Below are 24494 nucleotides of genomic sequence, written 5' to 3' on the forward strand. Positions count from 1 at the left end.
TATGTAACATTGAATAGCCTTGTTGTGGCACAAGTGGAAGGGGAAGCCCTTGGTCCTGCTAAGGTTGGATCCCCAGTGTAGGGGATTGTTTGGGGTGGTAATGGGGGGTGGATGGGTAGGGGGAGACCCATATAGAAGTGGAGGGCAGATTAGGGGGCTGATGGACTTAAAACCAGGAAAGGGAATAACACTTGAAATATAAATAAGAAATACCCAATTTAATAAAAATGGGAAAAATTTAATAAAGGGAAAAATTTACTTGATAAGGTATTATATTATATTGATTGGAAAATAAGTCCATCTCCTGTTTAATGATGTATGAATATTGTTACATGACAAAAAAAAAAGATTCAAGGTTCTATATGAATTTACATGCTAGCACTTTGGAATGTGTAGACAGTAGGAAAGAAGTCCTGAGGATAAATGTAATAAGAAGGCATCCTGAAAATGAAGAAAAGTTTGAAGGGAAGAAGAGTCAGTCAATCAAAGCAGAAAATGTCACTCTTCTTTTCCGTCAGGAAATTGGAAGCAACTGCACTTTTCAGCAACCATTTCCCTGATTAATCTACATTTCTTAACTCACATGAATATCTACCAAGAAAAGGTTGACATTCACTGAAAGTGATCTACATTTGTGTCATAACAATACTTTTTTTTCTATGTAAAGTATGAATATTTATTTCAGGCTTTAGATCCCAATCAATTCCAAAATACAAAATCTGTTATCTCCTCAGAGTAGCTGCAGCCTCCATGTTGGGATGGTCTCACAGAGGCAGCACATTTCATCAGACTTAGCGAGAGTAAGTTCCTGATGCCCACCGCAGCCCAGCCTTAGGAACGGAAAGAAACAAAACTCACCACCAGGGGGCTGAACAAATGCACATGCACTAATGTAAAGGAGCAGCTAAACCTTGGCAAATTGGCTTTTTTTTTTTTTTTTTCCTTTTTAAAGTTTGTTTTGTAGGTTTTTTCTTTGTTTTTTTTTGGGGGGGGGGTTGTTGGGTCTTTTTTTTCCCCCATTTTTTTTTTGCTACCCAATATATGCAGCACTTGTGGACTCCCAGTGTGCTCCCAGCTTTAAACACAACGTCTTAAACAGACTTTAAGAATCTAGAAACAGACAAAGTTGGTTTGCTGTGAACACTCTGCAGAGATGAGGTGAGGGGAAGTTTGAGGGGTGGTGGCTGTTTTTAAAAAAGAATCAATACAGTGATGGAGGGAAGAATGCAAGGATTCAGACATTCTATGGAGGGAACTTCCTCTCCAGTAAGGTCCATAAAAAGGAGCAAACTGTCAGCAGGGGCTGTTTGCTTCCCACCCCATGAGTAAGTTTTTGCTGAGTGGCCACTGTAGATCCCCACTTGCTCCCCTCCCTTTGGCCTGAGATGTCAGGGCAGTACAGGGAACTGAAGGAACATGTCACGACTCTCCTCATTTCCAGAGTCATCATCATCATCATAGCAGTCGGCATATTCTTCCTCCTCGTCTTCGTCATCAATGTCGTCGTCATACAGGTCGTCATAAAGCAAATCTGAGCTGTTGTCATTGGAAGGCACTTTAGTTTTGGTGCAGTATTCTGCCAGGGTTGTGGGGACCTTCACTCCATTCTTTTCTGCTTGAGCTTTCGGGGCTGAGACCTGTTTCCTAGTGATCTCAGCATACTCCTTGTCCTTTCTTTGCCGTCTGTCCATTTCCTGAACATGACTGAAGCATCCACATTAGCTGGAGAAAAGTTGTTGGGCTCATTAAGCAGGGAGATTACACTTAGCAGGACAGTCCGAGCATTCTGATTAGGATTCTACCTTTCAGAGGGCAGCTCTCCACTCTGTGGGTCATCTACAGGTAGATGAAAGGTTGAAATACATACATCTCCATTCTCAGAGATGTTGGGGTGCCACATTTTGGTCAAGAATCTGAAGGTAGGTGGTGGATATGGGCAGTCAATAGGAAATTTAATATATGCTTTGAAGTAGCCGCCTTCGCAGAGGTTGTTAGGGGGTCTGAAGATGGCCACCTCCCAGTTTTAGAGGTTTGACTCATCCACCACCGTGATCCGGAAGCCCTCCACCGGTGCCTCCTGCAGGGATTTCAGCTCAAGCATCAGGGCTTATACTTTTAAACTATGACTTATAATTGTTAATAGGCTTCAGTATGTTGAAATATAAATTTCCATATGTACAGAACAATTTTTTTTTTTTTTTTTTTTTTTCCGAGCTGAGGACCGAACCTCAGGGCCCTGTGTTGCCCTAGGGCAAGCGCTCCAGCCACTGAGCTAAATCCCCAACCCATGTACAGAGCAATTTAAGACATAGTGTTATTATTTATTTTGATATATATGTTTGAGTTTTAGTAGTTTGAAATGGAGCCTCCTAGAAATGAGAAGTGTGCCCATTGATAAGTCAATGTAGAAAACTTACTGTCCTATGAGAGTCCATCTCTATAAATTATTAATGGGCATTGTGGAAGTTGTACATTTCTTATATTAAGTTAGGAAAACTAGAAGTGATAATTTATGTAAGTTTCAAAGTATTTGAACAATATTACACACACACACACACACACACACATGAAATATATACATATATGAAATATCCAAAAGGATATGCATGGTATGTACTCACTGGTAAGTGATATTATCCAAAAAGTACAGAATACCCTGTATAAAACCCACAGATTGTGAGAAGTTTAACAAGAAGGAAGACCCAAGTGAGGATGTTCATGAAAGAGGGAAGTAAATAATCACCAGAGGCAGAGGGAGGGAGGGGCCTGAGTAGGAGAGGAGAGGGGGAGGAGAACAGGATGTGGTATAGGGGAGACAGGAGAGAAGACCAAAGGACCAGGAAAATGAATGGAAATATTCAGACCTCAGGGGTAAGAGATAGGAGTGGTCCTTTAGAAAGATACCTGAGACCTAGAATTGTTCCTGTCTAAAACAAAATGGAACAGAGAATGAAGGAAAGGCAATCTAGTGACCAGGCCAACTTGGGATCCATCTCCTGAGAGGGCACCAAAGGCCTAACATTCCTATGCTATGATGTGCTGGCAGATGGGAGCCTGGCATGGTTGTCCTCTGAAATACCCTACCAGCAGCTGCCTGAGACAGAGGCAGATACTTACATCCAACCATTGAACTGAATTCAGGGACCCCTACGGTTGAATACAGGGAAGGATTGAAGGAGCTGAAGGGAGAGAGGCCTCATAGGAAGACCAGCATCTCAAGTTACCTGAACACCTGAGAGCTCCCAGAACCTGACCCACCAACTAGACTATACACAGGGTGATCTGTGACCCCAGGCACATAGATAGCAGAAGAATGCCAGATCTGGCTTCAGTGGTAGAAAATGTGTCTAATCTTTAAGAGTCTTCAGGCCCTTAGGAAGGGGGAATCCCTGGGGAAGGGGTAAACTACTCTCTTGGAGCCAAGGGGGAAGGGAAATGAGATGAAGGAATCATAGAAGGGGGCAACATCTGGAACATAAATATTAAGTTAAAAAAGGAATTGCCAGATGTTATCATTCTATCTGATACTCTTTTAGAATTTACCTGACACTAATCTTAGGCTTTCAGAATATTTTGTTAAATTTCTTAAAATATGAATGTGTCCAAAATGATTAATACTTCACAAAATATTAATGGAGAATGCAAAATGCAATGTAATGTGGCTATTAAGAAACTTTTTTGAAAATGCATGAACAATTGGATATTAGTCATGTCTACTATACCATAAATTTTCATATTTGCTATTATGTTTCAATATCAATAGTGTGTAATATGTTTAATTTACTTGACATTTTCACATTTATTCAAGGAAACTGATAAGTATACTTATCAATTGGTCACTTATTTAATATGAAGCACAAACTAGATGTAATATTACTCATGTATTTTAAATGTATTCTACCTTAAGAATGAGGTTTAAAATTAATTACAGTTCGTATATCATTTAGAATTTTACAAAAATTTAAGCATTTGTACTCAAAAATAAAAATTATGTAACAATGTCACCATAGATTATGTATGTGTAGGCCATTTTCATAAATGTTAAATGCATTAATAAAAGCACTGAAGCATTATGCAGGAAATTCAAAAGGGTATCAATAAATTATCTAACTTTAAATAGTTGTCGAACAACTTAATGCAATCTTGTGTAGTTAGAAATTTATTGCTTTAAAAGATCATCTCTGTATAATTTGAATTATTTTTAAATGATGTTACTTACTTTCAGCTTTAATTAAATTTATCAATGAACTATCTTTATGTTACAGCTCTAAGAGAATATTATACTCATTTTTATTTGTGCTGCATATAACACCAATATTACAAATTCAATATAACATTTCTTGCTTAAGAGAATACTAAAATTTAGCCAATAGGACATTTACCTAAAGAAATAATATAACAGCTTATATTTATAATGCCATAATTATGCTATGTTGTTTAGTTTCAAAATATGTATTATATCAATACTGGTAGAAAAATAAAATCGAACCTATAAAATAGAGAAAATAACAATAAAATCATATTGTTCCAAGACTGGATATTGCTTGAGATCTATTAAATGCTTCAACTATGTCCTCATCTCATTAATCTCAATATTTTCTTCTAATGATATCTTCTGTATGCATTTGTGCATAATGTTTTTAAATTTTACTTCAACAAACATTTGCGTATTTATTTTTATTTTTTTCTTTACGTTTCAAATGTTATCCCCCTTCCCAGTTTCCCCCCAACAAACCCTCTATCACCTCCTCTTTCCTTCCCTCTTGCCTCTGTGAAGGTGCTCCCCACCTGCCCACCCACTCCTGCCTCAGCGCCCTAGCTTTCCCCTATTCTGGGAAAGTCATTAAGCCTCCACAGGACCAAGGTGCTCCCCTCCCAGTAATGCCAGATAAGACCATCCTCTGCTACATATCCAGCTGGAGCCATGGGTGCCCTAAATATGTTCTTTGGTTGGTGGTTTAGTTCCTGGGAGTTCTGGGAGCTCTGGTTGGTTTATATTGTTGTTCTTCCCATGAGATTGCAAGCCCCTTCAGCCCCTTATGTTCTTTCTCTAACTTCTCAATTGGGGTCCGTGCACTCAGTCCTATGTTTGACTTTATATATCATAATCTGTATTAGTCCGGCTCTGGCAGAATCTCTCAGGGCACAGCTATACAGGACTCCTGTCAGTAAGCACTTTTTGGCATCAGCACTAATAACTGGGTTTGGTGATAAGATGGATCCATGGTGGGGCAGAAACCCAAGAAGAAAGATTACATAAAAGTGTGGATGCTACACTACTGCTCAGTAGGGGGAAGAGAATAATCTCTGGGAAGTAGAGGGAGAGAGGAGAGGGAGGAAAAAAGGGAGGCCAGTTCAAATATGGGAGATTGGGGAGAAGTACAGAGGGTCAGGAATTTGAAAGAAGATGTGTAGCAGTGAAGAAGTGGGGAATGGGGTATCAGGGACCCAAGAGGTTCCCAGTACCCAATAGGGAGAACTTTAGCCAAAATACCCAACAAAAAGGCGATAGAACCTATAGAGATCATATACAGTGGATCAGCATAGCCCCCGGTTGAGGGATGGGGCCACGTGCCCACCTTAAAATATTAATCCCGAATTCTTCCTGTCAAAAGAATATTCAGAGACAAAGAATGGAGCAGAAACTGAAGGAAAGACCATTCTGAGACTGTCCCACCTAACTAGGGATCCATCCCATTCAATAAACGTTTTAAATCTTTGAAAATTTCACAATGCACACACACACACACACACACACACACACACACACACACACACACACACACACACACACACACACACCTCCCCCCCGATAACTCCCTGCAGATCCATTCTCATCTCTCTCTTCCGCAAACTTTATGTCTTTTCCATTTTTTTTTTTCAATTACTAACCTCAACTCTAAATTCTTCTGCTCATATGTCTTGATATGGGAGCAACAATGTTGGTCTTACACTTCAAGAAAACTGAATCCCTCTCTCAGATAACTTCATATCTTCATAGCTTCTTAGGAAATTTTGAGGGTTCATTAATGTCTTCTGTTCCCATTTTAGAATGGATTGATTGATATTCTATCAGCAACAATCATACTTGTTGACATGTGAGTAGCAGGCCAAAATTTACAGAAGACATGATTTAACTCCAATTTTTCCCAAACTCTGACTGTTAAATTTTTCTCTTCCTCTTCTACTTCTACTTAACCTTAGAGAAAGAGTGTGCTATAGATGATCATTTTGCATTTGAGGGCTACACAGTCATGTAGCTTCTTCACTTTGACCAGCTGCGAGTTTTGTCATTAACCCCCTGTGTTCTCTCAATAGGTCTGAGAACTGTATGAATTTATGGTAAGACAGCTACATATTTAGAGGGTAATTTTATACTCTTATTTTAGTAAAATAATGGTAGTAGATTTCTCCTTGGAACCTATACGCTCACCAATCCTGAGTATTTACCCATATTTTCAGTAACAGACATGCATTTTTTTTTTCTGGAAGAATGAGTAGAACTAAAATTGAATTTTTTTAAACAAATCTGATTTTCTCCTTAGTATTCACATCGAAGAGCATATCTTGCTATTTCAGTCATTATTAAAGTTCATATGTTTTACGGTTGAATAAACCATTGACTTGTATTCCCAAGCAAGCCCTATGGTATCTCCCATAACTAAGGGAGCCGTGAAGCAGAGGTGAAGCTTCTAGGCCAGTGCCAAGTTTGTTCCTCCATGTTCTTTGACCAGTGTTTTGGTGTATTCAATGATGATGTCTCATGGTTGACAACTAAGAGCAAAACATGATATGAGGGGGAGAAGGAGAACTCATGGAAGTTTAGATGTTTAAGTGGGGAAAGGAATGAGAGGGTCGGAACTTGGGGAAAAGATACCTAACTCTAAATATATTTGAAAAAGAGTGTTACATATACACACATATAGGTGAAAATCTCTAAGAGGTATCCTACAAAAGATGTTACACAACTCCCAGAAACCCCAGGTTACCAATGTCGGGTGTGTGAATAATCCCACCTTCAAGTTCTTAGTAAGAGGTTTCCCACACATCATCCAGTTTAGGATACTGCTATTGTTCTTCATTACTAAGAAGTAATTGATGGATATAGATACATTATTTTGGAGAGTAAATTTCAGAAAGCCAGACTGGCCTATATGTGCTTATGTGTGTGTATGCTTTATTGTGTCTCAGAAATTTGTCAGATAAGGTAACTACTTAGTCATTCAAGTGACGACTTTTTCCAGAAATATAATCATTATTATGTTTGAAACATATTTAAATTTTATGAATATAATTTATTTGTAAGGTAATTCCACACTTGTACACAAATTATAACCGGTTATGGGATCACATTTCCATCGATTTATGAAGTTGACTTAACTTACAAGACCTTGATGTTTCTCTTAGTGAATGATCTCAGCAGTGACTTTGGAAAGCACTTTCGTTACATTCGCACTGATCCATAAAGATTTAATTACTCCATATGCTGCAAATTCAGTGCTAACTGGAGTGCAATCAGTAGTTTGCATATCTCTGATTACCATATTTCTTTGGGAATATTTAATTAATGTTTTAAAATAATTGAACACTCTTCTTTTAATTGATAATGTTTCCCTTCATCCTCTATTTCACGGTCAACAACCCCTCCTGTGCCATGATGAAGGACCACAGAGGCACATAAATTGAATGGTTATTTTAAATCTCACTTTCTTGGCAACTTGCTTGCAATTTTATTTTTTTCTAAGTAAACTAAAAAAAACAAAAAGAGTTTTGCAAGAAAGTACTATTTCATTGATATATTTTTCAACCTACTTTGTGAATTAATATATTATTAGGAAAATGTTAGTGTTACTGAATTCATAAAAACCAATGAAGCTTATGATTTATGACTTTAGAAATATAGAATATTATACAGTGAAAATATTCTGACAGTAATTACTTTGCCTATATCTATAAAACACAGAAAAATACCAAGAGGTTTCTGAATATAAAAGGTCAGAAACATGAACTGAGGTTCATATATCAGCTATTATTGTTTTTTTTTCATGAAAACTTGCACAATTTAGACCACAGAACTTTAAAAGATTATGTGAAAGTAAGGAACTGAATTTTTATCTACCTTGATATTTGCTGTTGTTATATAAATAGAATAATTTTGGACTGTTGGCTGGTTGAAATCTGGTTGCCTGCAAATATTTTGAATGCCTCCCAGGCAGACCTATAACTGCAACTCATGACCTCAGCCCAGTTGCATAATAAAATTACAGACAGACCACAATACTGAACTCTAATATTTCTTGTTAATATTAAAATCAAATCAATGCATGTTTTGTTTTCAAATAAAGCTATGCCTTTACAGCACAATGTGAAAATTCATGACTATGATCTTGAGTGAATTTGGTGGGTAGGACTGTTATGTGTTTCTCCATTTACAACTTCTTTGTTATCTTCTGGTACCATGAAAGGTAGTCTCTAGGGAGGCTGCATTCAGGTTAATTCCTGCTCAGAGGATTTTTTTTTTTTATTTCATGGTATCTTCTGTAATAAAGATTTACCTTACACCTCTAGGGGAAAACGAGAGCAATTGCAACTTCTGGGATTCACTTGGACAACTCTAATTAACAATTCAAAAAGTATGTATTCTTCGTCATGTTGGGAATATATGCTAGAAAATTAGTAGTATAATTCTTTATGGCTTTATCAAACCTGCCATAATTTTTTATCAACTTCAGTCATTCTTCTGTAATAAATAGTCTCCCGCCTCCATCTGTAATTAGAAACTTGAGTGAAGAAAAGAATGCAGTTTTGAAAAGCAATGAAATAGTTTGAAAACTTAGCTTGTTATCACCATATGTAGACAAAGGTTGAGATAAATCTTGTGGAATTAGGAAATTATGACTGTGAGTGTATTCATACATAAGCCAAGTGTTCTGTGTGTAATGTAATAAGTCAAGAGTACCAGCAGGGTCCTACACAGGAAGAGTTGGAGACTAGAATGGTTGATAGAAAAGAGATCTGATGAGAATCAGGTATAGATTAGACGTAAGATTTTTTTTAGTTTAATCTCTCTCTCTCTCTCTCTCTCTCTCTCTCTCTCTCTCTCTGTCTGTCTCTCTCTTTGTCTCTCTCTCTCTTTTATACTCCAGATTTTATCTCCTTCCTGGTCCATCCTCTGACTCTTCCACATCCCATACCTCCTCCCCAACCCCTGTCTCCAGGATGATATTTTCACCCCACCCCCTCCCCACCAGACATCTAAACTCCCTGGGGCCTCCAGTCTCTTGAGGGTTAGGTGCATCTTCTGTGACTAAACCCAGACCCAGCAGTCCTCTGCTGTATATATGTTGGGGACGTCATATCAGCTGGTGTATACTGCCGGGTTGTTGGTCCAGTGTCTGAGAGATCTCGGCAGTCCAAATTAATTGAGACTGCTGGCCTCCTACAGTGCAGCCGTCCTCCTCAGCCTTTTCCAGCTTTTCCCTAATTCAAGCACAGGGCTCAGCAGCTCCTGTCCATTGGTTGGGTGTAAGTATCTGCCCCTGACTCTTCAACTGCTTGCTGCTTAAGATTCCTTCAGTTCTGATTTGTTTCATTTCAGAAGACAGAATGAAGAGGAGAGTGCATCGAGTCATCTACTTTTAGTGTTTCTTTGAAACAAAGGAGATGACTGAAACAGCTCTAGACTGTGGAAGACTGCAAAGAATTATCTAATGAAATACCCAGCTCGGCAGATAGGTGAAGGCTTGGTTCCTCCAGAGCAAATTTTCACCTGACATCCCTGCTCCATTTATTTCTAGTGAGTAGTGTATTGGAACCAAGGCAACAGCTCAGCCACAGGGCCTGCCTAGACATACTGACAGTGTGATATTAGTATGTTATGGCACAATAAAGACCAATATTTTTTACTAGACTCAGCTTTACTTCATAACATATTTTTATTGGATATATTTCTTTACTTACATTTCAAATGTTATTCCCTGTCCCTGTCCATTAGCCTCCTATCCCCTACTGCTCCCCCATAAGGGTGTCCCCCCATCCATCCCTCCTTACCACCCCCCTGACATTCCCTGGCACTGGGGGTCCAACCTTGGCAGGACCAAGGGCTACCCTTTCTACTGGTACCCAACATGGCTACATATGCAGTTGGAGCCATGGGTCAGTCCATATATAGTCCTTAGGGAGTGGTTTAGTCCTTGGACATTCTGGTTGGTTGGCATTCTTGTTCTAATGGAGTTGCAAACACCTTCAGCTCTTTCAATCCTTTCTCTAATTCCCTTAAAGGAGGTCCCATCCTCAGTTCAGTGGTTTGCTGCTAGCTAGGGTTTGCCTCTGTATTTGACATGCTCTGGTTGTATCTCTCAGGAGAGATCTATATCTGGTTCCTGTCAGCATAAAATATTTTAATTCTTCTGCTAAACTAAAGCTTAACTGTGACATTTAAACCTCAGGGGTTACTTAACTCAACTTTGAACAATAAAACCTAGTCAAAGAAAAACAATGTATTTCAGAAAATTTAAAATTTGCATGTAGTACATCAGAATAATGTAACTATAATTAAGAAAAATAGCTTCACATATTAGTAATGTGATTCTGGTGCATATTTGTGTGTGAATACATATGTGTTATGTTATGGATTACTACAGCAAGGATACAAAATACATCAGTAGTCAAGAAAACAGTACAGCCTATATGATTGCCTTTAATATTCCACATGTTAAAAAAATTAAGGTTTTACTTTTTATTCAACTTTTATACTATGGTCATATATGTTTAATTTAATCATGAAAAATAAAAAATATTACAAAAAATATTGTTTGAAAAATGAAACTTAACTTCAGCCAGTAAAATCCTTCTATTCTGTCTTAATATGCATGTGTGATATACAATTTTCCTTAATAAGATCTACTGAGAATACAGAGAACAAAATTTTATCTTGGTTCATAGAATACACTCAATTAAATCCTCATAGAATGTCATGTAAATATATTGATGTAAATATGGAGATATAAATAACGTGCATTTTTCGAAAAAATATCATTTTCTATGCATAGATTTTATAATTTAATAATGGCCACATAAAACCTATCATGGTCTCTATTTTTGTCCCCTGAGTAATGAGATTAAAATATTCATAATCATAATCATTAGAAAAATATGAATTTGAAACAGTAATCAAGATAGTTGTCCATTTGCAATAATTCTTTTGTATAATTTTTTTTTTTTTTTTTTTTTTTTTTTCGAGCTGGGGACCGAACCCAGGGCCTTTGCTTCCCTAGGCAAGCTCTACCACTGAGCTAAATCCCCAACCCACGTATAATTATTTTCAATATCTCCCCTCTCACTCTATTCCTTTCTCTCTTCTCTGTCCCTCTCTCTCATATACACACAAACACACAAACACACATACACCCACATGCACATGCATACATATACAAAACTTTATTTTCTGTGTTTGGATTTTACAAATCCTTTCAGAACTACAACTTTGGCGTTGGTTATGTGTACACTAACAGGACACCTATATGAACGTAAAACATCCAGTGTTAGTATGAATCACCTTGTCTGTGCAAATTCTTGGTATAGTAATTTTTACAGTCTGTGCCACAGTAAAAAACATGACAGGTGGTATTGGGCTCCATGCTGCACTTGAGTAACTAATCTCCATAAGCACAGTAAGAAAACTCATTACCCGACAACATATGTGGACACATCATTTCAGGATGCCATATGCTTCTAAGACACATATAAAATAATTATCACAGCTAGTCCCAGATAGTATCATGCGTGTTTCGTTGAGTTTTAGCTAGGAGGCTTAATTATACCATTATCGTTTCATTCCTTTTATGTTTCTTCCATCTCCAGTCACTTTGTTCTCATTATCGCTGGTGGTTTTATTTTCTAGCAACAGTCTTTTCTCTTTATCCTTGGCCCTGGAGAAAGGAAATAAGGTGATAGTTACTTATCCCTACACCATAGCTTTAATTTATTGCACTCTTGGTTACTTTATTGGAAACAATTATCTTTTGTGGAATTCTTTTGTAGATGTTCTTATTTGTTTTCCTATACTTTTTTAAAAACTAATTTCTCTTTCATTATTTTCATGAATCCTTGTAACTTTGGTTTATTCTGGTTGTGTAGAGTCATCCAAGTCTTCTTTCTTTCTTTCTTTCTTCTCCCTTCCCTCCTTTCTTCCTTTTTTGTTTCTTCCTTCTTTCTTTCCTTCCTTTCTTCCGTTTTTCTTTCTTCCTTCTTTCTTTCCTTCCTTCTTTTCTTTCTTTCTTTCTTTCCTTTTTTCTTTTCTTTCTTTGTTTCTTTCTTTCTTCCTTTCTCTCTGTTTCCTCGATTTAAAATTGTATGAGTCATATAACCCCAAGTTAGTTTTATTTATATAATATTTACAACAAACACAAATAAAACAAGCATCTACTTTAAAATGTTGACCATTGGAACTTAACAGAAATCTACAATCAAAGAGTCAGTGATGTCTCCAGTTCAGGAGTCTCAGCATTGATTACTATTAAGCCACAGGCACTGGACATTCAAACCTAGAGGATGTACATCTGAGTCAGTGTTCTCAGACTTCCTTCAACTATGAGGAATTCCAAGCACAATTACACCTCATCATAGTGCTATGCTGGATGGATAATCTGGTATGAAATTTTGTAAAAGTAACTTTTATTCTCCAGATGTAATTATCTTGGTGGCTTACTTTTGAATAAGCTGGATTGTTCTTGGCTTCAAATTAACTATGAAGATTACTTCTAATCTTTTGGGATCTTCTCATTCTTTGGTTTGTTCTCTTTTCACCTGCAACCTGTCTCTCTAAAACTGCCCCCTACTTCTCTTAGCTCTCCTCTAAATCCCTGTCTTTCCTATGCTGTTCTTGTAAGCATATCCTATCTCTGGATTATTTTGTTAAATCTTTCTTTGATACATCATTCGTTGCCTTTTTCTTTCAAACATGGCTCTTTCCTTCTAGAAATCAATTTTTTCAGCTTGGCAGGGATGTCGTCTGAGAGGCCCTTGCAGCAGCTGATTGAGACAGAGGTAGATACATACACCCAACCTGAAGTCAGGGACCCCTAATATTTAATTAGGAGAAGGATTGAAGAAGCTGAAGAGGAGAACTACCCTGTAGGAAGACCAGCACTCTCAACTAACCCAGAGGCCAGGGAACCCCCAGACACTGAGCGACCAAGCAGGAGCATACACTGGCCTGTCTCATTATATAGGATGAAGAACTCTGAGAAGGGGTATATGGAGCTGGGCAACTTTTAAAATGTAAATAAATAAAATAATTGAAAGAAATATTTCTTCCATAAAGAAAAAGGTAGAAAACCTGTGCGGTGGGAAGGGAAAGAGTAGGTGAGTTCTGTTAGGGAGGAAGCACCATCTGGTAGGGTACTGGGAGGAGGAATATGATAAGGAACTGTTGGAGGGGGGCCAGGAGGGGAAATGACTGGAATATAAATAAATAAATAATAAAAAAGAGCACCCACAGTGCTCCAAAAAGTATCTGGAGAAAGAAAAATATAGAAGAAAAACGATATATTTGTATTCAAACCAGAGATTAAAAGTGTGTGATAAGGACATGTATTCAAGCCTGACAGCAGACCTAAAAGGTCTTTGGCTGTGTCCTGTTGAGTTTGATGCCCCAGGGAAAGAGAAGGGTGAAAGGGTAGGTGAAGGAGGCATAGGTGGATGAAGGAGTACTCTCGGGGTAACTAGGAAGGCGGAAAGGGTGAAGAACTCTGAGAAGGGGTTCCTGGAGCTGGGCAACTTTTAAAATACAAATAAATAAAATAATTAAAAGAAATATTTCTTCCATAAAGAAAAATGTAGAAAAATAAAAGGTCTTTGGATGTGATCCTTTGCCAGAGCAAAGGTTAATTTATTCAGCAGTAAACTTCAGAGAGGGCAATTATACCCGGCAAATAAAAGTCACTTTTGTGAATCTGGATAGAACAATAATTTCTTCTTTAGAACAAAGAGCTCCAGGTGTAGTTTGCTGATTAACTTAGCATATGTGAGTAGGAATTAAGGATTTTAGATGTTTTCATGACAATCATAGTTTGCCTAAGCACATCTGGCTGTGGTTACATGGAATGGACTATTTGATAAGGTCAGGATTTCAATGCCACTACAACCTCCCTGAACGTTTCTGATGCATTAGCACTTTCCTCTTCATGGTCGAATTCCATGATAAAAGGAAGAGCGATTTTATTTGTTCATTGGAATAGACTAGAGGTACATCATTTAGCAATTAGAATGTAATTTAGGACTTGGGAGAAAAGATCAGCTCCTTCCTAGCACATTTTCCTATCCCACATAACGTGCCCCATGTTTCCATTAATGGTACAGCATATAGAACAAGAGTGGTGTTAAGGGAATAGTACCTATTCTTGAATAAAAATTGGTCTTGGGATTTTCTTATTCTTGCTGCAGTATTTTAATGCAAACAAGGCCTGGACAATATGATTTTTAAATGCTGGTAAACAAATGATCAGCTTCATTAAAATCAACATGTTCTTATTTTTAATTTGAAGCATTTGATAAAGCCCCAATCTATTTCTATGTTCCCTTTATTTAGAGAGGAAATGTGCCAATTTGTTGATGTTTGCAGAAATGATGTCACTTGACAGTTAGACAGGAGAATGACATATGATTCCTCGTGAAGAACAGTTGTTCTGGCAAAGAGGAATGGGCACTAGCAGTTGCAGAAAGACACGTTGCTAACAAGATCATTTATATGAAAAATAAACAATTGCTGTTTAAATTATATGAATACCCAAAAGAGAAACACTCAAAATAAAAAACCTCACACATTTATAATGTACAAATATAATATCCACAAAGGTTATATCAATTTACAGTCCCACCAGCAATATTTACATGAACTGTCAAAAACTGCCAGCATTGTTAATTAGTCTTTGCCAATTGGTTAGTACAGATTATTTCTGGATATGTTTCAGTTTTATTGCTGTGTATTGCTGTGATATCACTCACTTGTAATTTTAGTAAATGTAACAATATAAAGAAGTGGAAGTTCATTTTTTGTATCAAAAATAGTAATGTAAATCAGGTTTTTCTTTGAATAGTCTTTCTTTTTTTTTCTTTTTTTCTTTCTCTCTTTCTGGGATGCTATTTCTTTCTTTCTTTTTTACACACCCAAGATGAGTAGACTGCAGAAAATAGTACTACCTTAGGAACAAGCTATACCACTCCTGGGCATATACCTAAAGGATGCTCTAACATATAACACAGACACAGGCTCCAATATGTTCATAGCAGCCATATATTTAATAGCCAGAAGCTAGAAAGAACCCAGATGCCCTTCAACAGAGGAATGGATTCAGAAAACGTGGTACATTTAGACAACGGAGAACTACTCAGTTATTAAAAACAATGTCTTCCTGAAATTTGCAAGTAAATGGATAGATCTAGAAAATATGCTGTGTGAGGTAATCCAATCACAAAAGAACACATGTTATGTACTCATTGAGAAGTGGATATTAGGCAAAAGGCTCAGAATATGAATGATACAACTTACAGACTGTATGGAGCTCAAGAAGAGGGAAGATCAAAGTGTAGATCCTTCAGTTCTACTTAGAAAGGGGAGCAAAATACTCACAGGAGGAAGAGGGTGGGAGGAAGAGAAGTGATTCTTTAAAACTGATTTATCTTCCTGTCTTTTTTCTTTGTTTTCTTCTTTTACTTTCAATTTTTTCCTATCACTTTTGTGTTTTAGACACAGAGCTGCATACAGACCCCTCAAGCTTTATATCACTAAACTATCTATCCAATACTTTTTTTATTTTACTCAAATGCAATGTATTTGTATTTATAAAACATTAGATTATAAGTGTCACTATTCAGAAAGAGAAAGGGTACAATATTGGATAACAGATATATTCAAATCGTGAAATATATTTAAATTTTGAAAAGTCGTTATTCTGTAAATGGCTTTCTTTCTTTTCTTTTTTTATTTTTATAGTCCCATCTTTACCCTTCACAGGCTGCCTTCTGACTGTTCCACAACCCACATCTCCCACACAACTTTCAAAGGTTGTCTTCTCCCAAACTCTTATCCTCACCCAGTCAAACCTTTCCACTCCTTGGGGTCTCAAGTCTCTTGAAGGTTAGGTGCATCTTCTCTCACTGAATCAAAACAGGCAGTCCTCTGTTGTATATGTGTTGGGCACCTGATATCAGTTGGTGTACGCTGCCTGGTTGGTGGCTCTAGGTTGGAAAGGGGACAGGGAAGGGAAGAGGCAATCATGATCAGGTATTGGGTTGGGGGCAGAACTAGTGCCCTGGAGGCCCGCAGAGAGACTCAAAACAGGCAACCTTGGGAAGTAGGAGGTGAGGGGATCCTCTATAATGAACCAGAGACCTGGGAGATGACTCAAAGACCTTAGATAAAATTTCCTACAGTGGAGAGAGGGAACTTGTAGAGTCCACCTCCAGAAGAAAGACAGGGAAACATGTGGAACGATGGGGTTGCCATCCCATAGTCAAAAACTCTGACCCAGAATTGTTCCTTTCTGAAAAAACTAGAAAGTCAAAAATGGAGAAGAGCCCGAGAGAACGAAGGTGCAGTGACAGACCCAAAATGGGTTCCAGGACAAGGGGAGGCCCCGTGACCTGACACTATTCCTGATGCTATGTTGTGCTTACAAACCGGAGCCTAGCATGACTACCCTTCAAAAGGCCCACAAACAGTGGAAAGAGTCAGATGCAGATATTTGCACTCAACCAATAGATTGAAGCTGGTGAGCCCTGGGGTTGAATTAGTGAAAGCAGGAACAAGCTGAGGAGGTGGGTGACTGTAGGAGGACCAGCAGTCTCAATTAACCTGGTCCCCTGAGACTGCTCAGAAATTTTGATTTTATGTATGTTGGTGATTATTCCTTTTGGCACGTGCGTGGAAGACTTTGTAAGTATTAAAAATACTAAATTCTTTCACTTAGTGATACAAAATTGTGCATTAATTCTGAAAATTGTTCCTTCTAAAATTCTAGAAAAATAGATAAATTTTATGCAACTTATTACATCATATCACTGTTGTATCATGTCTCTACTCTCTGAAAAAGTAGTGATAACTAAGGTATACTTAGAATGACTTGTAACAGAAAACAGAATTAAAAAATAGAAACTTTAATCAATAGCGACTTTTACTTTGTAATTGATTTCTATTTTTCTTCTAATTTATTATTCTCTCATACAATATGTAGTAACTGTGTCCCACAGTACCTCTACCCTCTCTACATCCTCTACCCGTTTCACTCCCTCCAATGCTCTATTCCTTTCAATTATTTGTCATCTCCCTTCTGCAGATCCACTGCTTCATTATATTTCCCTCCAGAACAACAGAGGATATCAATCCATCTAGGTATGAAAGATTCAATGAGACTAGTCAAAAGACTAATAAGACTAGACGTGACAACACAGTAGGAAAAAAGAGTTCCAAAAGCAGGCAAAAAACAAGTCAGAGACACTCTCACTGTTTAGAGTCCCACAAAAACCCCAAGCTAAACAACCACAACATTTTTGAAGAGGACCAAGTACAGATTTATGTAGGCTCCATGACTGACAGTTCAGTCTCTGTGACTCTACTTAATTGATTCTGTGAGCTGTGATCTCCTGGTTTCCTCACCCTCTCTGATTCCTATAATCCTTCCTTGATCTCCATCTCTGAGTTCTACCTAATGCTTAGATAGGTCTCTATATATTTGCTCACATAAGCTGAAAGAGGAAGCCTCTCTGATGACAAATGGACTAGGCCCTGATCTAAGCTCTATGTGTAGAACAGATATCATTAGAAAGCATTTTTTAAAAATTCTGTGTATTTTGTTTTGTGCAATCATCTTGCATTTTACCCTAGGTGTCTGGACCATCCAGCTTCCAGTTCTTGGCTATTCAGGTTCCATATAGCATGGACCCAATCTTTTGGCTTTGAAATCCAGTTAGAGCAGTCATTAGTTGGACATCCATATAATTTCTGAGCCACCATTGCCCCAGCACGCCTTGCAGGCAGGACAGATTAAATCTTACAGGTTTTGGAACTAGGTTAGTATCCTAGTCCCACCACTGGAATCCTTGCCTGCAGAAGATGGTTGGTTCAGGCTTTAAATCCTATATTACTGAATCCTTCCTAAAGTCACCCTCATAGATTCAATGAAGCTTCCACTGCACTATGTTTTCAATTCACCCTCAAAATGCCCTCAAATTCCTTAAATTCCACTTGTCTCTCCCAGTGTTTTCTCCCTCTGTCTCTCTTGCTTTGTTCCCATCCCCATCAGGCAACAGTCCACTCACAAAATTTATTCCATTTCCCCTTCTCAGGAAGACCTAGGCATTCTAGAATCCTCACTGTTACTTATCCTCTCTGTGTCTGTGACTGTGGCATGATTATCATTTACTTACTAGATAATATTTCCTTATGTATGAGTATATACTGTTTTTTTCTTTCTGGGTGTGGTTACTGCAACCAGATGTTTGTAGCATAAGGCTCTAAGAATTACCCAATTCCAATTGAAAACGGGCCAGCTTTTCTTCCTGAGTGCTTCTGTTTTGTGCCATTGTCTTGGCAGGTCGACCTGGAATGACAGAGTTAGCTCAGATTCCTTTTTCATCTTTCCATCCTCAAAACAGAAAGTTAGAGGTCAGAGCATTCTTAACACAATAGCAAGAACCAATTAATGAGTTTTCTAACTGCCTAAAACAACAGTTATCAAAAAGAGAAATACTGTGGCCAAAACTACTTAGAAAAAAAAGAGTTCAACATTCTTAGCTATTACAGAGAAGCCAATTAAAACTCCTTTGAGATTCCATCTCACCTCAGGCAGAATGGCTAACAACAAAAGACAAATCATAAAGAAAACCACAGCTAATCAATATGCAGAGAACAAGTCACAATTCCTAGGAATTGCGTTCAGCCTAAATATCTATAAACAAATGAATATAAAAAAGTATGCGGCAAATAAACAAATGCTGGTTTTAATTCTGATCACACCCATTTTCTTCTCCCATTTCCCCTTCTCATACCAACCTTCATTCCATAACATCCACATTTTATATCCTCATGTACCCTTCAATTTTTATTAGTTCCATTAATTCTCTCTACATGCTCTTAGGTCTGTGATATTCCACTGGAGCCTCTTAGAATAATCAAGCCTTTGAACTCCATTGCATTAGTTGAAAGAGGATACGAAGACTTGCATATGCTCAAATGTAGACAATGTTCTAGCTAGCATGCATGGGAACGAGAGGAGGGCAGCAAGACCAACATCCAGTAGAGGAAAGTATGATATAAGCAAGCTGCCAAAAGAGGATGTGTAATGCAAAACTCTGCTTAAAGAACAAAGATGAGTTCCCTATGTTTCTTCACATGTGAGAGACTTAGAATTTTCATTAGAATAAGGCTGGGCACTGATATGGTTGTAGTCTGGAACTTGTGATCATTAGAAAGGAAACAGGAAAAAGGTGGAGAAAGAAAGCAAGGGAATGATGTGACTTGAAAACTGAAACAAGGTAATGAGGAAGAGGAAAGACACCATGAGTGAAAGACAAGGAACAGAGGAAGAAGCAGGCATAAGAATAATAAAAAAGAATGCATACAAATGCCATATTGAAGCACACAGCTTTACGTTCACTTTATAAACTGAATTTTAAAAAAATGAGAGCATCATTTTATTTTAACTCATTTAAAAACCTAGTCATGAAATGTTTCTCTTTTGATTTTTTAATTGGTTATTTCACTTATTTACATTTTAAATATTATTCCCCTTCCCGATTTTCCCTCCACAAATCTCCTATCCCATACTCCCTCCTCTTCTATGAGGGTGCTCCCCCAACCACCCACCCACTTCCACCTCACTACCTTAGCATTCCCTTATGCTGGGGCATCAAGCCTCCACAGGGCCAGATAAGGCCATCCTCTGCTACATATGCAGCTGGAGCCATGGGTTTGTTTTACTCCCTGGGAGTTTTTTTGATTTTTATGCATGCTATTCTTAAGTGCTGCCATCAATATTTGTGGGGAACAGGAAGAGATATTGGTGTGGAATTCCCACCCCCAAAGTGAGGTGGACTGCCTAGTGAGCTCTGAGAATCTACATGTCTCCATGCCCCAGGACTTCAAGTGCAAATTTCTGCCATGCCAATATTTCTTTTACACAGGTCTTAGGTATCAATGCAGATCTTCATGTTGCATTCCAAGAACTTTAAGCACTCAAACACATCACTAGCCACATACGGTTGTCTTCATTGGTATTAGCATACTTACTTGCTGAAATGATTATTTCGTTATATTTATTCCATTTAGCATTCATCCTGCCACACATAGGGAAAAAAATGATTCAAAACTAAAGATCACATTTAATGAAGAAAGTTAACATGGGTATTTTCATGAACTGAAGTAAATAATATATTATAATGTAATCCTCTGTGGTGGAATAAAGGCCAATTTAGAATGTTCACCTAATTAATTGAAGCAGAGCCATAGCTGTCATTGACCTCAGTAAATATATCCAGTGTAGTTTTTCTAAAACTTTTGATAACTGTTTAAAAAGAATATTACACTTAAGAAAAATAAGTTTATATAACATAATTTGTCTTTGTTTTTGCATGCAACATAACTTCATATTGGGGTGATTAAATATTTGTAGACTAAAAGTGAATAAGACAATAAGAGATAATGTCACACTGTTTTCCTTCTATGCTGTAAAAAGTGTAATTATGAGGATTTGAATTTTAGAGCTAATCAGCAGTACTTACTAGGAATGGGTACTTTTTTCAGATTCTTTTTTATTAGTCACATGCATTTTTGTTGATGCTAGAAGGAATATTTTAATAATTATTGTAGAATTGTTTATTTTTACAATGTACTTGGCTTGTATTATTTGTCACATACCTTTTTATGAATTACAATCTGCAAGAAGTGAAAATCTTCATCTTCATAGTGCTGTTCTGTGGATGACCAGATTTGCATGGGTATGGGTCACCTGTGTACTGCAGTGGATTTCTCAGGATTACCCAGTCATGCTAATTTAAAATCAACCAGTACCCTCTTGACTAAAGACCATATTCAGATAGTCTCCTTTGTAATACTGAGAACCCATTTAGTGGCTTCTATTTCCCAGGAATTGTCTTTTGTCATTTTCGTAGTTGAGCACTTTCTTGCTCATGCTAAACATTGTGTTAGTACTGGATGAATCAATTGATATCTAAAGTATCTCTAACGTTTTTAAAATTTACAAGGTACATAACTATTTTCAAGGAAAAAATTCTATTTGAGTGTTTTTTACTAAAAAATAAAACTAATTGATATGTGTTATATTTTATTATTGTAAAACCCCTCTTCCTTGACTTTTGAACTTGAAGTTATAGTTAGTAGTATTATAAGTTTTAGGCAAGCAACTGATCTAATATGTAACAAAAATGTCCACAGCAAATTAACTATTCTTGACCTTTATCATAATTTACATGGTCATATTACATGTGCTAGAAAACTTATCTGAACAATAGCTCTAATCTATTCTCATTTAGATTCAAAGTGATTTTAGCTAACAAACTTAATGTCAGTAGAAGTTTTAATGTCACAGAACACATTCTTATGAAGTAATGGTGAGGTGGGACTTTTTCTTTGACAATTGACAATGATGTGTAAGACCACTCTCCAAATGGATGAACAGCAAATTAAAGCCTTTCACACATAGGGATGAACAAATAATACAGCATATAATTTATTTTAATAGGCGAAAGAAAATGTTCTCATGCCAGGAAGCAGTATTTTATGTCAAAATTTGAAACCTCTGCACTCAGGTTATCCTGTTTTCCAGAACTTTCCACTACTAGAGTATGACATTTTTCATCAATTTCTAGATTTCATAACTAGAACTATTCCTCCACCTGAGTCTGGGTGACAATCTGACTCTCATGGTGTGAAATTACTTTGTTTCTTTCATAAAGAAAAATTAGAAATCTCCATGCATCTCAATATCTCAAGGCTTTATCAACTGTCAAGTCTTCTAACAAGTGAGAACTGACTTACCTAAGAAACGTTGGTGTGCTGCCACTGCCGCCCTTATGGAATTTTATAATAACTTTATTTTATTTTCAGTTTTACCCATTCTGATCTTTTCTGAGCAGAGAAAATATATTTCAGGATACTGTTTTAAAAACAAAATAAGATTTATTTTTTAAACTAAAAGACTCAATATCAAATTTGTTAAAATGATTTAATTTTACAAAAATTAAATAAATTATGTGAATACTATATTGTGTATATGCCTGCAAGAATGCCAGTATTAAACAAATAATGTCATTAAATACAGTAAAAAATGTTGTCACTCTCAATCACTACCTGCTTTTAGAATATGTATGTCATCCTAAACTCTTCCTTCCTGTCTACCCCGCTTCTGGCAAAGAATTCCACTTAGCTTATATAGAATATTTCATGTATGTGGGATCAAAAAGTATTTTGCCTTCACGTTCTGGTTATTTTCTTTATCATGTTTTCGTGCATCAACTTTAAAACTGACTAATTAACTAGATATATAAAGTGAACGGCATGATATCCTAAAATTAATGGTAGATTCTAAATGATCTTTCTGCTAAAACTTTAGCATTTTTCACATTTAATTGCTGTGAGGTTTTGATTTTGCTGGGTTTTTTTTCTAATATGAAGGATAATGTTGTAATTGCTGGTTTGAAAGGGTTATCTCTTTTCTGCATCTTGACCATTAGGGGGAAATGACAGTATGTTCAGTGCAGCAAAAATAAAAGAGTAATTATAGCCATTCTATGACTTATACTTAAATGCAGAGTGGTAATGCTCTAACTCATGTCCTTTCTGATACACAATTAGAATTCAGGTATATCAACCTCACATTCTTTTTTTATTCACAGACTTTCTCGTGTTGAAATTCTCAAAAGTCTACCCATTGCTAAGGTGAATTCTGATTTAAAACTATACAGCCATATACACATTAAACAACAAATTATTGGATATTTTTTAAATTCTTTTCTCCACAATATGTTGTATTGATCCAAGCACACATACCTTTACATATATACATAGAGATATCCAATAATAATACACAAATATTTTATGAAGAGCAATGCATCCATGAATATCATGAAGTATGCATTAAAATACTAATATATATACTAATTTCACAAGGTTATGAATTTAATGTTCTTTTCTACTTAAATACAAATATATAAAGAATGATGAAAACTAAGCTTTAATGTATATAAATTCTAAAGGACTGTAATTTAAACACTGCTTCCAGTAGTGAAGCTCAGTCTTCATGTGGGACCCCAGCAACTTGAAGGATATTTGGCTGTTCCTAAAGCTTTTTCCTGTCTGTGAATCCTGTTCCCCTAACAGGGCTGCATTGTCTGGCGTCAGTGAGAAAGGATGGCCTAGTCCTTCAGAGACATGATATGCAGGGGTCAGAGGTATGCAGGGGGGGGAGAAGAGGATGAAAGACAATTGGAGTGTCTGGGGGTGGGGTGATTGGGAGGAGGGGGACAGTGACTGGACTGTAAAATGAGTAGATAACCTAATGGAAAATAAGTGATATTGTACTATGCTGACTCAAGTCATTAACGTTGTATTTCTACATTATGCTTCAAGGAAGTACTTGTTTCTAGAATATGGACAATTACTCCTGTAAGATAGTAATTCTGTATCAACTCTTTGTATGGTCATTTGAGACACACTCACATTATTTAGTCAGCTGTGAGGTAACACCTACCACTTGATAACTTTGCATGTTCATTGATGAACTCTGATCAATACAGGGATATGTTACAGTGGAAACTTCCTCATGTAAGGTATGGAAATAATGATTCTCTCGGCTTGATTCTAGGCACTAGAAATGTACTACTGCACATGCAAACCAAAATATTTAAATTTAACTTATTTCATTACTATAATATATGCTTATACTTATGCATACAAGTGATTATCTTAGAAAATTTAATGTATTTAATAAGAATATAAAATAATGATATTTCTAGTTCATTTATAAATAAATCATCATCATCATCATCACCACCACCACCATCACCACCACCTGGCCACTGTTTCTTGTTCACAGAAATATAGGTAGTTTTTTTAAGTATAAGGTATAATTCATGTTATATATGAAATTTCCAAAACTTTATAACTTGTATATCCAGCACCTTATTCTATTACTGACTGATTGCATGTATAGCAATATATATGCAATTTAACTTTGTATTTGTGTTATCATATAACTTACTAACAAATGCTTTTTAATTTCCACTGTTAATTTCACTGTTGTTCCCATCAATGAAATCTTGGAACCATGTACACGTTAACCTCCTCACAGGAATTTCACAAATGTGCACATGCACATAGAAGCTAGAGACTTACATCTGAGTGTCTGCCTCCCGAGGGCCAGGAAACAAAGAATCTGCCAGTTCCCCACTCCTGCAGCTGTCAGCGGAGACTTGTGCTA

At 36.9% G+C, this 24494-nt stretch overlaps 1 pseudogene; it reads right to left on the reverse strand.

Annotated features, from left to right (window-relative positions):
* Positions 1-1298: 1298 nt before the first annotated feature.
* LOC116895983 lies at positions 1299-20992 on the reverse strand (annotated as a pseudogene).
* Between the last annotated feature and the right edge of the window lie 3502 nt (positions 20993-24494).

This window comes from Rattus rattus, chromosome 3 (genome assembly GCF_011064425.1).
Source record: "Rattus rattus isolate New Zealand chromosome 3, Rrattus_CSIRO_v1, whole genome shotgun sequence".
In the NCBI taxonomy this organism is placed as follows: domain Eukaryota; kingdom Metazoa; phylum Chordata; class Mammalia; order Rodentia; family Muridae; genus Rattus; species Rattus rattus.